Here is a 13,860-nt window from a genome sequence, read left to right as displayed (position 1 = left end):
CCAGGGTCAAAGGGAATTGGGCTTATTTGAATCAGCAAACAAAGGAGGACAGTAATCTAAAATTTTAGCAGTTCTGAACAGGTAGAGAATATAAACCAGGAAAACTATGGGAATCAGGATGTTGGCATTTTTGTTTCTCACTCCCACTCCAGGAATTTCCATGGTTACCATGCAGGTCCCTGTGAATACAAAAGAGGCAGATGAGGCTTCAGCTGGAGACCATGCAGAGGAATTGTTATAGGAATTGCCAACAATTAAAGTTTGTGGGAGGGGCAGGGGAAAGGGAGATAGTTACTGGTGAACACTTTGCATACTAAACTGGTAGTTAATGAATATGGAGGGTCAGGATTTCTAATTATAGTAATATAATTTAAAATAAAGAACAATTTATAAGTTTTAAAAAGGGTTTACCTTTGTACCTTCTTCAGGTTTACATGTCATAGATACTGTTGTAGAAATTAAGTTGTTTACTAAGAAATTGAATTTAAATTATTATTAGAAATAATGTTGGTGATTTTAATGGGGAAGTTAAAAGAACAAGTACTTTTGCCAGCACCTTCTATATTACTCTTTGAAAAGATGTTTGAGAGGGATGTAAGGAATATTAGTAGAAAAGAACTTAAAAAGCAAAATATTTAATTTGACCATGGAAATGAAAACTGTAATGGACAATTTGGTTAATAATACATTGACTTGGTTTTATGAACCCAGATAAAGTGGGTGGGATAGTACTGATGAATTCCATTGATTATAGTGCTAATATGTATCAATATTTAAATAAGAATATTTATTTTGAGTTGAGTTTTAAAAACGAGTTTTATGTGGCTTATAGTAAAACTGATGTCTGGTTATACCATATTATGATTGAGAAAGAAATGCCAGTCTCTACAATTTATTTAATTCATTAAAGATATTAAATTTGCCAATTTTTTGTACAACAAACATCTATAAGGATATAATGCCTGGAGGTGCACTTGGCAGTAATGAGTTAAGGCTTATTGTTGCTTTTTGGGGGGGTCAATGGCTGAACCTTTGGCAACATTGTTTGATAAATCTTTGGAAATTTTTTTTTTTAATGCCGAGGGACATACCGTTAGGGAATCATGGTATTTTCTGAGTGAACTGGCTAAAGTCCCTTTTGATAAAGTTTTTATTTTTGTGTCAATATGTGTAAAGGATATGTTTTTAGCAATATCACACTTGCAAGAGCTGGATTGGTTTCGGGAAGCATTATCCATGTTTGAAAAGCAGAATCTTGATTTTATTATAAATATAATGGTAACAGTTCTTACAAATAATTTTCTATACTTTGAATGAGATCATTTTAAACAAAAAAGGGAACCAGCAATGGGATCAGTGGCAACCCCCATTTTTGTAAAGACAGGGCTGTGATTCTGTGAAGACAATTATGTTTTTAAGGTTTGAGAATTATGACTGTATTACATCATATCTTGGGTTTTTGGGTGATCTACTGATTTTTGAGGAAATGAACAATAGAAACCTTACACAAATTATTTGATTATATTAATCAAACTGTGTTTTTTTTTGATTTTCTAGGAACTATATTTAGGAATGATTAATTATTTAGACTTTACTTTGAGTAAGGAATATGTTAAGGAAGTATTTTCATCCAATATTTTTAGAAAGCCTACCTTTCGAATAGTTATTTGCATTTTTCTAGTGCATACTCTTTCTGGCAGAAATATAATTTAGTGAAAGCAACATTTTTTAGGCTTTCTTATATGGTGTCTAACAATTTGGCATTTCAGCATTAAGTAGACTTATTAAGAAGGATGTTTATTGAACGTGAATATCCACTGGGTTTAATTTATGGATTGACTGAGTAGATTAATGGGACTATGACTGAAAGGTTATGTCCAATTCTGGAAGACAGCATTTTTTTTTTCAAAATAATGAAAAAGGGGTGAATTTAAAATAGCAAGTATAATAAATTACAGTAATTACAAGACAATATTGAAAAATTGTATTAATAGAGATTGGAATGGAGTATTTGCAAGTTTTAGATAATTTGACAAATTAGATATTGAACATAAGTTTGAATATAAGAGAGGCAGAAATCTGAAGTCTGTATTGGAAAGTGAAAAGAATATGATGTGAATATGAGGTATATAGATGTGTGGTTCGCACACAACAACATTATATTCTTGAAAGAAGAAACATTACTGTAGTTGCCTACCACATGGTATTGTGTGGAAATGGGAAATATACATTTAATAGTTGTGTGCTGGTTTACATAATGCAATGCAAGATTTGTGAAGCAGGAACACCAAAATGGGTGCTTAGTTTAAGAATTTATGAATATTTATATTCAATGAAGAAAAAGTATAAAATAAATGTCTTACTTAAACATTAGATAAAATTTAAAATTTTAAGAAGTTTCTCAGGGCCAAATTCCATAAAGCTCACAAAATCATTACTCCAATATCAGCACAAAAGTTGGGGGCAACACCGAAATATGTTAATGCATAACTAAACTCAGAATAGCTCAGCACACAATGGAGTATCACAGTATCAATGATACACTATAGAAATGTTTAAGTAATCCATAATTAATAAGAAATTGTTGTCCAATCATGTTGTACAACACCTAGATTATGGAAAGATGATCACAATTCATGAATCCTGATGTTGTATAAAATTTTATATATATATATATATATATATATATATATATATATATATATATATATATATATATATATATATAACAGACTATTTACAGCAAGTTTAAGAACAACTATGAAATGTAACTGACTTCATTATGATAAGAAAAAAAAGAACATTAAAAATGCCAACTATCCCAATGTAAACTGTATGGCATTTGTAACATAAATTTGCAGGAGTAGACACAGTAATGTCCAAACAGCTATGGATATTTCCATATGTCATCCACTAACTTAAAATATGTGCTTCAAAGTTGCAAGTCTATTTATAATATACATATCAACATCACTTTTTACTGTAAACTCATAGGCAGATGCAGATATCTACATAATGCATATATCATTAAAATATATCAGCATAGACTTATGGATTCCAACAGAATCTGTAAATTATAAAAGGTGAAGGGCAATCACAGCCACATCACCATAGCTGACATTTGCTAACAATAGGGTTGGAACTTATGTGGACAACACAAGTAATGCACATACCTAAGTAAAGTGGGAGAGAGAAAAGAAATGGAGTATGGGTGAAGAGGAGGGACACACAAGAGGGATGATTGAAATGGAAAACCTGAGGGGAAAGTTAGATGGTCATGGGCATTGTTTGGGGGATGGAAATAGGCCCCATTTTTTTTAAAGAATAGAAGGAAAAGTAAACATAGGGAAAGAGGAGAAGGTCATCACAACAGGTATAACCATAGCACAAATATCACAAAACAAGATATACAAATGTTGGAAAAAACAATAAGGACAGGTAAGTTAAACAGACAGTAACATGCTAAACAGCTGGTGAAATGCATTTATGTTATCACTGTGTTCAAGAACATTAAAGTAATGGAGAACATATATTCTTCAAGCAGTGTGACAGTGTCATTTGTACAGCTTCTCTGAACAGAACCATACATGTTGCTTTACATTATGGATACAGTAAGGTATGGATGAGGACCATAAAATTCCTTGCTAAATTGCACATCACTAGGAAAATACATACATCTTCCCTGTTCTTCTTTTCAACTGTTACTCTGCCCATCTCACTCCCTCAAAATGTGACAATGATGTTATTCTACAACTGACTTTATATTTCAAGAGAAAACAGACCTTCATATCATTTTTACAAAGTATACATTATTAACCAAAAAAATTGCTCAGACAAAACAGGATTTAGCAAGATGCACTTTCTCACAGTTATATAGCTGATGTTAATGGAATAGTATGGATTACAGAGATCTTAGTAGAAATTCAACAAATAACTGAGTCATTCACAACTATGCTCAAAATATACATTAATATCAATAAGGGTAATATACTTCTGCAAATAAATGCTACACATATATTAAAGATAACAGCTTGTGTATGTGTTCCCTCTCTGCTTTTGAACACAAAATGCACTATGTTGATGTACTAGACTGTTTCTTTACAATCTGTGCTACTAGACAGCACATGATATTCTTAAAAAAATAGATACTGCTCTAGAAATACCTTTTTTAGGAAGGTGACGTTATCAGAACATAATGGATTATGGCCATATTCATAGAAATGTAAAGTCTGTATCAGTGAGTCATTACCAAGCACAACACTAACTTTAATATAAAGTATTGCAATATGGTTCTTCCAAAAATGCTGTAGTTGAAGCTAACAGGGATAGGTATATGTTTCCACTGTGTGGAATGGATCTCACAGCATGCCAAACTTTAAACACATGAGGCCGTTGTTTTACAGATCAAGCTAACATGTAGCAAGGGTTTCATTTTAGAAAACAGGTACTGCAAATATTTATTTGAACTCCTGTGCAAAACATATGAATACTGAAAATGCAAATGATTTTTGGAAATTTATTTTAAAGAAACAACAGCTACCAACACATAACTAAAAACATATCTGTAAGCAGTCAGATAAGCATTGCTTTTTAAATTAAATAAATGTGCCTGTGTAATTGTTTAGGAGGAATGATGTGATAAAGGTATATACATGCTTTTATTCCAATGTGTTACTTTGCAATAGGTGATACACTGGGACGATAATGAAAAATTACGAAGTGCACAGTCATCCACTACCTAGGCACTATAGGGACTGCAGTGTGTGTGCATGATGTGTTTTGGAATCAGACCAGTGTGTGCAGAATCCTTAATTGTCCAACAATAAATACTTAACTCGCACCTTCAGCATGCCTTCTGGAATCATTTCTGCAGCAGGTGTACTGAAATCTTCCTTCAGAGTGCTGCTCTGTCCTCAAATAGCTTACAAGGTAGATGACTACATACACTTTCCATCTACCACCATGGAGCATGGAGAAATGGAGTGTAGAATTGTAATGCACCAGTTCTATAACACAGCAAATTTTCCACACATACTCAGTGCAATAGATTGCACACACATACCTATCAAGACATCAGTACATTCAGAGGCAGACTGATACATAAACAAAAAGGGATGGCCATCCATCAACTGCTAAGTTGTGTGTGCAGCAGATGGCAGCATGACAAACATCATGGTGAAACAACCTGGAAGTGTCCATGATGCTCCCATTTGGAGGTGAAGCTGGACTTGCACTACAACAAGGTGAAATACCTGAGAGACTGCTACTGAGTAAGAACAGGAAAACAGCTCAGATGCTAGTTAATCACACCCCTCACAACACTGGAAACATGAGGCAGAATCACTTTCATCATCACAGAACAGGACTTCATCAGAATAAAATACAAGCCAAAAACTTGCACTTAAATACTCTAGAAAATATAACCCCTCACATCAATGAACCAATCGTCTCAAATGGTTAACAGTAAAAACTGCCCTTTCATCATATTACCTATTAAATACGTAAAAAAGATGAAAGAAGTACTAAAAAACAGGAGTACATAAAAAATATTGAACTTGTAAAACCAACAAAAATAACTAGTCAAATACAATAAGTTTGACCTCTCAGCAAAGATCTTTTACTAAAAAGTTTTTATATAACAGTAGCAGCTTTTAACCTTAGCACTGGACTAATAGATATGTTCTCATTCAAACCTGGATGCATAGTGGCATTGGTGCATAGTTGCCACTATAGTTCTTTATATTCCAAAAAGTCGTCTATCAGTTCACCCCTCTGGCCAAGGTCAACATGGTCAATAATAATAAATTTCAAAGAATGCCCATCATATTCAGAAATATGGCAGTACAACTCATTGTTAGGGTCCTTTTTGTGGATGTCATATATATGTTGAATAACCCTTTTCCTAAACTATTTTTAGTTTTCCCAGTATAGAAACATGGGCATTCTTGGCACATTGCCACATAAACTATACCTTTTTCAACTACAATTATATCACTTTTTTATCTTGATTGTACCAAACCCATTGAGTTCAACTTCATTTCCTTCCACCGTGTATTTACATTGATGGCATTGCCCACATTTGACCATCTTACCAACCTGCCCATGTTGACAGCCCCTCTCAAGCATGTTCTTAAAACATCAGTCCTTTTTATAAACTATTAAGTTTCCTCCCCCCCCCACTTCCTGATATTCTTGGTCAATTCCAAATACACCCCAATATTTTCTAAAAATGCCTCTAATTTCATCAAAACCAGTGTTGTATGTTAATACAAGTACCTTACTAAGGTCTTCCTTGCCCTTGGCAACCAGGATGGGTCTCATTTGCCCAGTTTCACAACCTAGGAAGGGGACATAGTCACCCTTTAACCTTTTTTGAGTGACTTCACTGAATATACCTTCTAAAAATGTATTAGGGTAACCCCGCCTGGACAACATATTTTTTAATAGATTACATTGTGTGTAATATTCACCCAGGTCTGATACCATGCAGGCAAGCCACAAACACTGTCCTTTTACCAAAGACTTTTTTTGATGCATGGGATGCCAGCTATCGAAATGAAGTAGCGTTTTGGAATATGTTGGCTTTCTATAAAGTGTTTAAATGAAGCGCTTATTCACAATGTCCTTCTTAATAGTGACATCCAAATAATTGATCTTATTTTCAAAAGTGGTCATGGTGAATTCCCAAAAATCTGTTGTACTATGGATGTATTTAAGTAATTCATCCAATATCTCATTGGTGCCATTCCAAAAAATTATTATGTCATCCAAAAATGCTTATAAAGTGACCAACATGAACTAAACCTGGAAGTGAGACAGGTAACAAACTGGTTCATTGATAGAACCCACATAATCATAATAAGGGTAACCAACTCAAGCAGTACACCATAATGAGTGACATACCCCAGGAATCAGTTTGGGGGGCTCTGGTACAAGGGATATACTTCCCTGAGGTGCAGGCCAAAAACACTGGCCTATAGCTGACCAAGTTGGCAGATGACTGCAAGCTGGGAACAGTCATCAATACCTAAAGTGATGTGGACATCCTAGAACAGAGTCTCACCAAAACAAATGACTGCTGCCAGAAACATGGCCTCAAGCTGAATGTCTTTGGATGCATCATCATCCCCTTCTGGGGAATGAAGTCCCCACATATTATCACATTAACAACAATGTCCTACATACACAATCAGTAGTGAGGCATTTGGCCACCCAGGTTGATAGCAACCTGAAGTCTGAGCACCATGTTGCTTCCATTGTGCAGAAAGTTTCATAGATGGGCTGACTCAAAAATAAGGGTATCTAATCCAGGGACAAAGAGGTCATAATATCCATGTATTCTAAGTTTATAAGGCCAATTATTTTGTACAATGCCCCCTTCAGCATGTACCTCACAAAGCACATGCAGCAGCTGGAGAGACCACAGAGGTTCCTCACCAGGAGAATCCAGGACCCCAAACACCTACCCTACACAGATAGGCTAACAGCACTGTCCCTCTACTCATTTCCATACAGACTCCTCAGAGGTGACCTCTGTCTGGCATACAAAGCAGTCCATATCCTGCATTGATGGGAGTGTTGCACATCTGGAAGTCAAGGCCCACTCAATCAACCTGTAGGTGCAGCATCAGCCTGGTCTGTAATATCAACAGGGCTCAATCCCTGGTAGCGGCCCCGTGCATTGTTCACAAAGTCCCCTGAATACCCCGTCCCCTGATTCATAAGTCACTCCTTGGGGGGAATGGTCTAAAGGGACAGGTTCTTCTGGTAACAGGTCTGCTGAATTGTCATTATGGTTGCTGTTAAAATTGCTCACACCGGCCTCCACAAAGTTAATAGAACTTCTAGCCGGGGGGTGGGGGTGGGGGGGTAGGCAGTACCATTCTTATTGTCTCTTTGATCTCTTAACAGTTTCTTGACTTTATCAGCTTTTAGCTCAACCAACAAATTGCCCACTTTAGTAAACATAGCATTATACTCAACTTTTCTATGTTCAAACAACAGGTCTGCATACAAATTTTTGTCAACTTGAAATATATTATCAGTCAGTACTGCCATTTTTTATCATTGTCTTTGATTAACAAGTCTAACAATTCACAACCTTGCCTGTTAAACATTTTGAGTAACTCACTGTGAAGTTCAGAGCCATGCTCAAGCCCCGTGAGGAATTTCCATGTTCTTAATCCCTTGGGAATCAAGTCATTCCACAGACATTCCTTAAAGTAGCTGTTTTCTAGTTGTAACTTCCTAAATTTAAAAACACCTTCTTCCAAAAGCTTCAGCTGCCTGTCAATTATCCCAAAGTGCTCATTTTATTGGTTAGTTTGAGAAGAAAACACAAAACCACCATCAATTCATTCTTTTAGAGAGTTGTTGCCATTTAAAGAGGGCCTGCCCTGCTCCTCTGACATCATTTATCCGGATATGGAATTCTGGTGGATCCGAATGGTTGGTGGGCATCACCCTTGTTCTTTGAGCCAGAGTAATGCCATTGTCTGTATTAAAAAAAGCTTGAGAACAGGAACGCTGTGTAGAATTGCTGCAACTTCAACATATATTGTCCATTTGCTGAGATAAACGCTCGACCAACTGTGTCAGTGCCCCGACGGACCAACTTAGCTCATTGTAGGAAGCAAATAGTGCCTGTGTAGATATAGGCTCATCTATCTCAGCTCCCTCCATAAACAAGTCAACCAGAATAACACAAAAGAACAGACAAACTTAGAACCACAAAAGGTAGAAACATGAGGCAGAATCACTTATTTTTACACTTTATTTAGAGCTAGTGTGATATGCTTTCAATTTCTGTTTGCCATATCAGGTGTGTGCAATATGCAGCCATGTCATTCCACATGTTTTCTGTATGACAGATTTCGTGATGTCCCATTGTCATGATGTGGTGCGTGTCATGGGTTGGTAATACTGATGCAATGGGAGGGAGGTTGGCATAATGGTTAAGATGTCACAAAACGTATGTAAACAGGCTATAGGGTAACCATGAAAATAATTTCTCCTGCTATCAGAGAAGTATACAATACAATACACTCAAGACGATAAAACAGTCTCCGTTGTAAAAAACTGGTTTAATAAACGTTTATTAAGCCAGTTTTTTACAGCCAGTTTTTTACAACGGAGACTGATTTATCATCTTGAGTGGATTGTATAGTATACTTCTCTGATATCAGGAGAAATTATTTTCATGGTTACCCTATAGCCTGTTTACATACGTTTTGTGACTTTTTACATTATTTGAGGCTATGGGATGTTTACTTCACCGAGAACTTTGCACATTTTTGGATAATGGTTAAGATGTTTACCTTACAGGCACAAGGTTCAGGGTCTGAAACTCACATGGGACAATTGGCTAGGCTTAAAATGGCACACAAGGCAGTTAGCCTAGTACTAATCTATGATGTGGGATCATACATAGGTATACGCTGTCATGTGCAGTCCTCCCTTTTTGACTACATCAAACATCAATGCAACATTAATCTGTACAAAATATTACAGCTAACACATTCTTTAACCGTACATTAGGCCATGTTTGTTGTAAATAACATTTCTGCGTCCATTACATACTGACATTGATGTGTACCTTCCAGTAATAGTTGTGCATATTAAATGGCCGTATATGGGTGAAATATACTGAGACATAAATGTACATTTGACACGTGAGCATTCATTGAATTACTGCTGATGTGCTGTAATGATGCTCACAGGAGTGTTCTCTGCTCCATAATGAGCAGGGTGGTTGACAAACACCCACATATCTTTACTTGTATGTATGTGCTTGCAATGTTGAGACTGGATACCTATGCGAGCTGATGTAACATGACTGCACATTACTGTCTTTGTGTATCTTATACATGTCAAGTTCTATGGACATCAGCAATCAATATGGTCATTTGACATACATTTTCCATTTTGTTAAATGTATTTCTGTGTGGCTTCTACAGCATGCTGTGTGCTGTACATATGCATTTGCATTGTGTCAACTTACCTTGTCTGCTTTACCCTGATGTGGGCCAAGTTTTGTCACCTTGCTTTCACCTTCATATTATTATTTGCAGGTATGTTTGCCTTTGTTAAAAATACTGACCATTGCTGTGTATTAGCTTGACACAGTGAGCATATGCCATATGTATGGGCATTGTACAATACAAGGCATGTGCAGACAAGTTGTTGGCTAATGCTTGCAATACGTCTTTGTTCTTATTATATTTGTGTGTTGCCCAATGTAGTTTTTTCACATCCATGTGCACAATCTGCTATATTCATTATGCTGTACAGTTACATACATTTTTGAACATATTCTTACATATCATTGGTGCATATATGTGTATCTACATGGATTTCATGTAGATTCCTTTTATGCCACTGAAAGACATACATGCACAGCTATACCTGTCTGTTGCCTTTTACATGGCATATGTGTGTAATGAATGCACATTCCATTACACATTTGTTCGAGTTGTATGCACCTACTTGTGTATGTAGCAGGGCTTGCTACTTTTCAGCAGTACTTTTGTTTGGCACTGTTCTTAGCTGTTAGCCTTTCACATGTGTGGTTGTAGGTTTGTTTCCCTCCTCTGGTAGAGTTATCTGCCATTGTTAGACCTGCATTTGCTCATGTCTGATGTTGCTTGGCTTAAATGTGCACTGTTGATGGTCTAATTGGGTATATGTATATATTTATTCAATGTGTGCTATGATCATACTTTATAACCCTGGAACACACACCTTCCATTCCTCGTATGAATTCCTATCAGCATTTTGAATGTTGAAAATGCCAAATTTAATTTAATCAAACAGAAATGTTCGAAATTTCAGAAGAGCGAACTGACGGAACATCGATTTCTTTCCCAGGGAAAGAAATCGGTGGGCCGTCATCGGAGTTTGCTATTTCCTCCACTGTGGTGCGGTCTTGGAGTTGGTATATTTAAGGGGGGGTCAATGTTTAAAGTATTGGAATTTTTTTTTTTTTTTTTTTGCACGGAACACCAATTTCTTTCCCTGGGAAAGAAATCGATGTTCCGTCAGTTCGCTCTTCTGTGATTTCAAACATTTCAGTTCGATTAAATTGCATTTGGCGTTGTCAGTATTTGATATGCTGATATAGACCCCCTCATACAGATCCAAGTATCATTGTGCACAGTTAGCAACATGCTGTAAAGTAGATATGTAATTTATGCATTTCACCATGGCTGGTGTGCATTCCCACCCTGTTTGTCAAATTTCCACTCCCCACGTCATACAGTGTGCTGTCTGTGTAACTTACCTATCCTTACTGTTTTTTTTCCCAACCTATGCCTGTCTTGTTTTGTGATATTTGTTCTATGAGTATACCTGCTGTAATGATCTTCTCCTGCGCTTTCCCTATGTTTACCTTTCCTTCTGTTCTTAAAAAAATAATGGGGCCTATTCTCACCAAAAAAAAAAAAGGACATTTGATAAACTGACATAGATCTATCAAATCTCCCACAAAAGACTGTAAAAGGTGTTCTCTCCTTTTCCTCCTTCTGTGCTTTCTGTTCATTGTTTCGCCTGCATACTATAGTAACATGATCTAGTGCACCCCTAATATGTTTTCCTTCCTTTTATAGTCTCTATTAGGGAGAGCTTTCCCTCTTATACTCTCTGCTTATAACCAATCATTGCAGTCCCTCACCCTTGCCTTCCTATATATTTCCCTAGATTCCATACAATAGCATGTTGTCCTTCTTGCTGCACAGGTACCCACATTGTACAAAATTCTCAGTGAATGATCTGAAAAAGACTAATAAAGAGGGTATATTAACTCAGGTCTTCAAGTGTCAGGTCCTCAAATGATGACCATAGCATTCGGTTTGCTGCAACCACAGCCTTCTTACCTGCATCCAGAGTTCAGTATTAGTTGTGACTATTATGGACAAACAACCGGTTTCGATGTATATCCCTTCATAAAACTAAAATCAATGGTCTTGGTAGTAGTCCTAGTACCATAAATGAAATGTGATTATTCCAGGTGAAAGACAAAAGAAAACTCAAAAATATTACAAAATATAAGTTGGCACTTGAAAGCAGGAAACATTTACTGTATGCATAGTTAGTGCAAACTAATTATCTTAAATCTAAGTGGATAATTTGGGAGTACACTTTCTCATTTAGTAGCCTCCATTGATTCTTTGAGCAGATTTCCTTTTCCTTTTTTCTGTCTGTTCAGTGATTGAGGAACTTGCAGTGAACAAGTGCCCCGATCAGTGCTATCAGCAAAGTGTAAGCGGCTATATAAGCATAGCTAGAAAGAACTTGAAACTGAATGCTCAATAAAGAAATGGATGTTACTTGTTAGCGAGTTAGCCACAGCAGGGAGTACACTTTCACAGGGTAAAATTTAATCCCTTCATCTATCAAAGAATAGCCACATAACAAATGGGTAAAGCATAGCGGATCTACAGAACTCTTCATTATGGATTGCAATATAGCCATTAAAATCAATCCCTTAGGAGCAAATATACATTTACCAGTAAGCATAAAAGAGGAAGCATTTCTATGCAAAGAATTTTTATTGTTTTAACCTAGGGTGCTATGATTTACATGATAATGTACCTACTTGTCTTAGCAGCCAACAAGATTGAAATGGGTGTTCCTAGATGGTATATTAGAAAGACAGAGGTACTCAGTAAAATGAACAATAACACATTATCATAAGACATATCGAGTGCTGAGCTTATTATTATAGACTAAATGAAAAGCAGTATGAATAAAATAAATGTGAAATTAAAAAAAAGTCTGTCAAAGCAATGTGGAGAGGCTGTTACATATTGTAAACAATTACTCCTCAGAATTAGAGAAAGAAAGAAATTAGCTCCATTTGTCCTGATAATTGTCCAAGAACCAGCACTGAAAACACATCATAAACGATATATATACCAAATGAAGTACAAGTACATTTAACTGTCTAAGAGATTTTTTTACTGCACAGTTAAACCATGTTGGATTAAGAGATATTACTTTAATACTTTTGTATTTGTTTTGGATTTCTAATACCTTTTATGTTTGCATCATAAATTCTTTCAGAATACCAGCATTTTGTGTAATTCCATCATTCAATAAAATGCTTTGATCAAGCTATAGCTTCTGAACCATTACATGTGGGCTGGCTAGGGTTTTAAAGATGGGTAGCACAGTACAGGGTGAAGGGAATTCAGTGATACAGACTACATGACTGCACAAGTGGTCAAAATAGCAAGATATGCAGAACATGCAAATGAGTTTATAACAACTTGTAAATGAGCCTTATAGAATATGTAAATGAAGTATACCAAATGTTGGAGCAATACAAAGCTGCAGAAAGGTTGGCACTGCACATTCATGCTTACCTGTTTCTGAATGCCCATATTTGTGCTGTACATAATGGAATATATGATAGGATTTACTGCAGAAGTAGTGCAGTTGCATGTATTTGCATCCACCATCAACACCAGTGCTCAGAGCTGGATCCAGCACTAGGTGACTAAGGGACTCACCCAGGGCCCACTGGCTGGGAGAGGGGCCCAGGTCCTGTGGTCAGGGAACTGCCACTTTTACTTTTATAATTAAAAAAAATGGTATATATAAATATATGGGTCTACTACTGGAGATCAAAATTACACTATTTCGAAATCCAGTAGTAGATGTCAACTACGCAAAAGTGCACTTCACCGAAAGTGCACTTTCGCAAACACCACTTGAACGAATGGTTATGGACCTTAGCGTTAGGGCTTGGGTTAAGGATAATGGATAGCTAGTAGGGCTATCCACTATCCTTAACCTAACAGTCCATGAGTACCACACCACAGTGGAGGAAATTGTATGTTCTCCATGGTGCGGTAGTCATGG

This window comes from Protopterus annectens, chromosome 4.part0, assembly GCF_019279795.1.
Source record: "Protopterus annectens isolate FY-2018-M chromosome 4.part0, PAN1.0, whole genome shotgun sequence".
In the NCBI taxonomy this organism is placed as follows: Eukaryota; Metazoa; Chordata; order Ceratodontiformes; family Protopteridae; genus Protopterus; species Protopterus annectens.
This window is presented reverse-complemented; position numbering follows the sequence as displayed.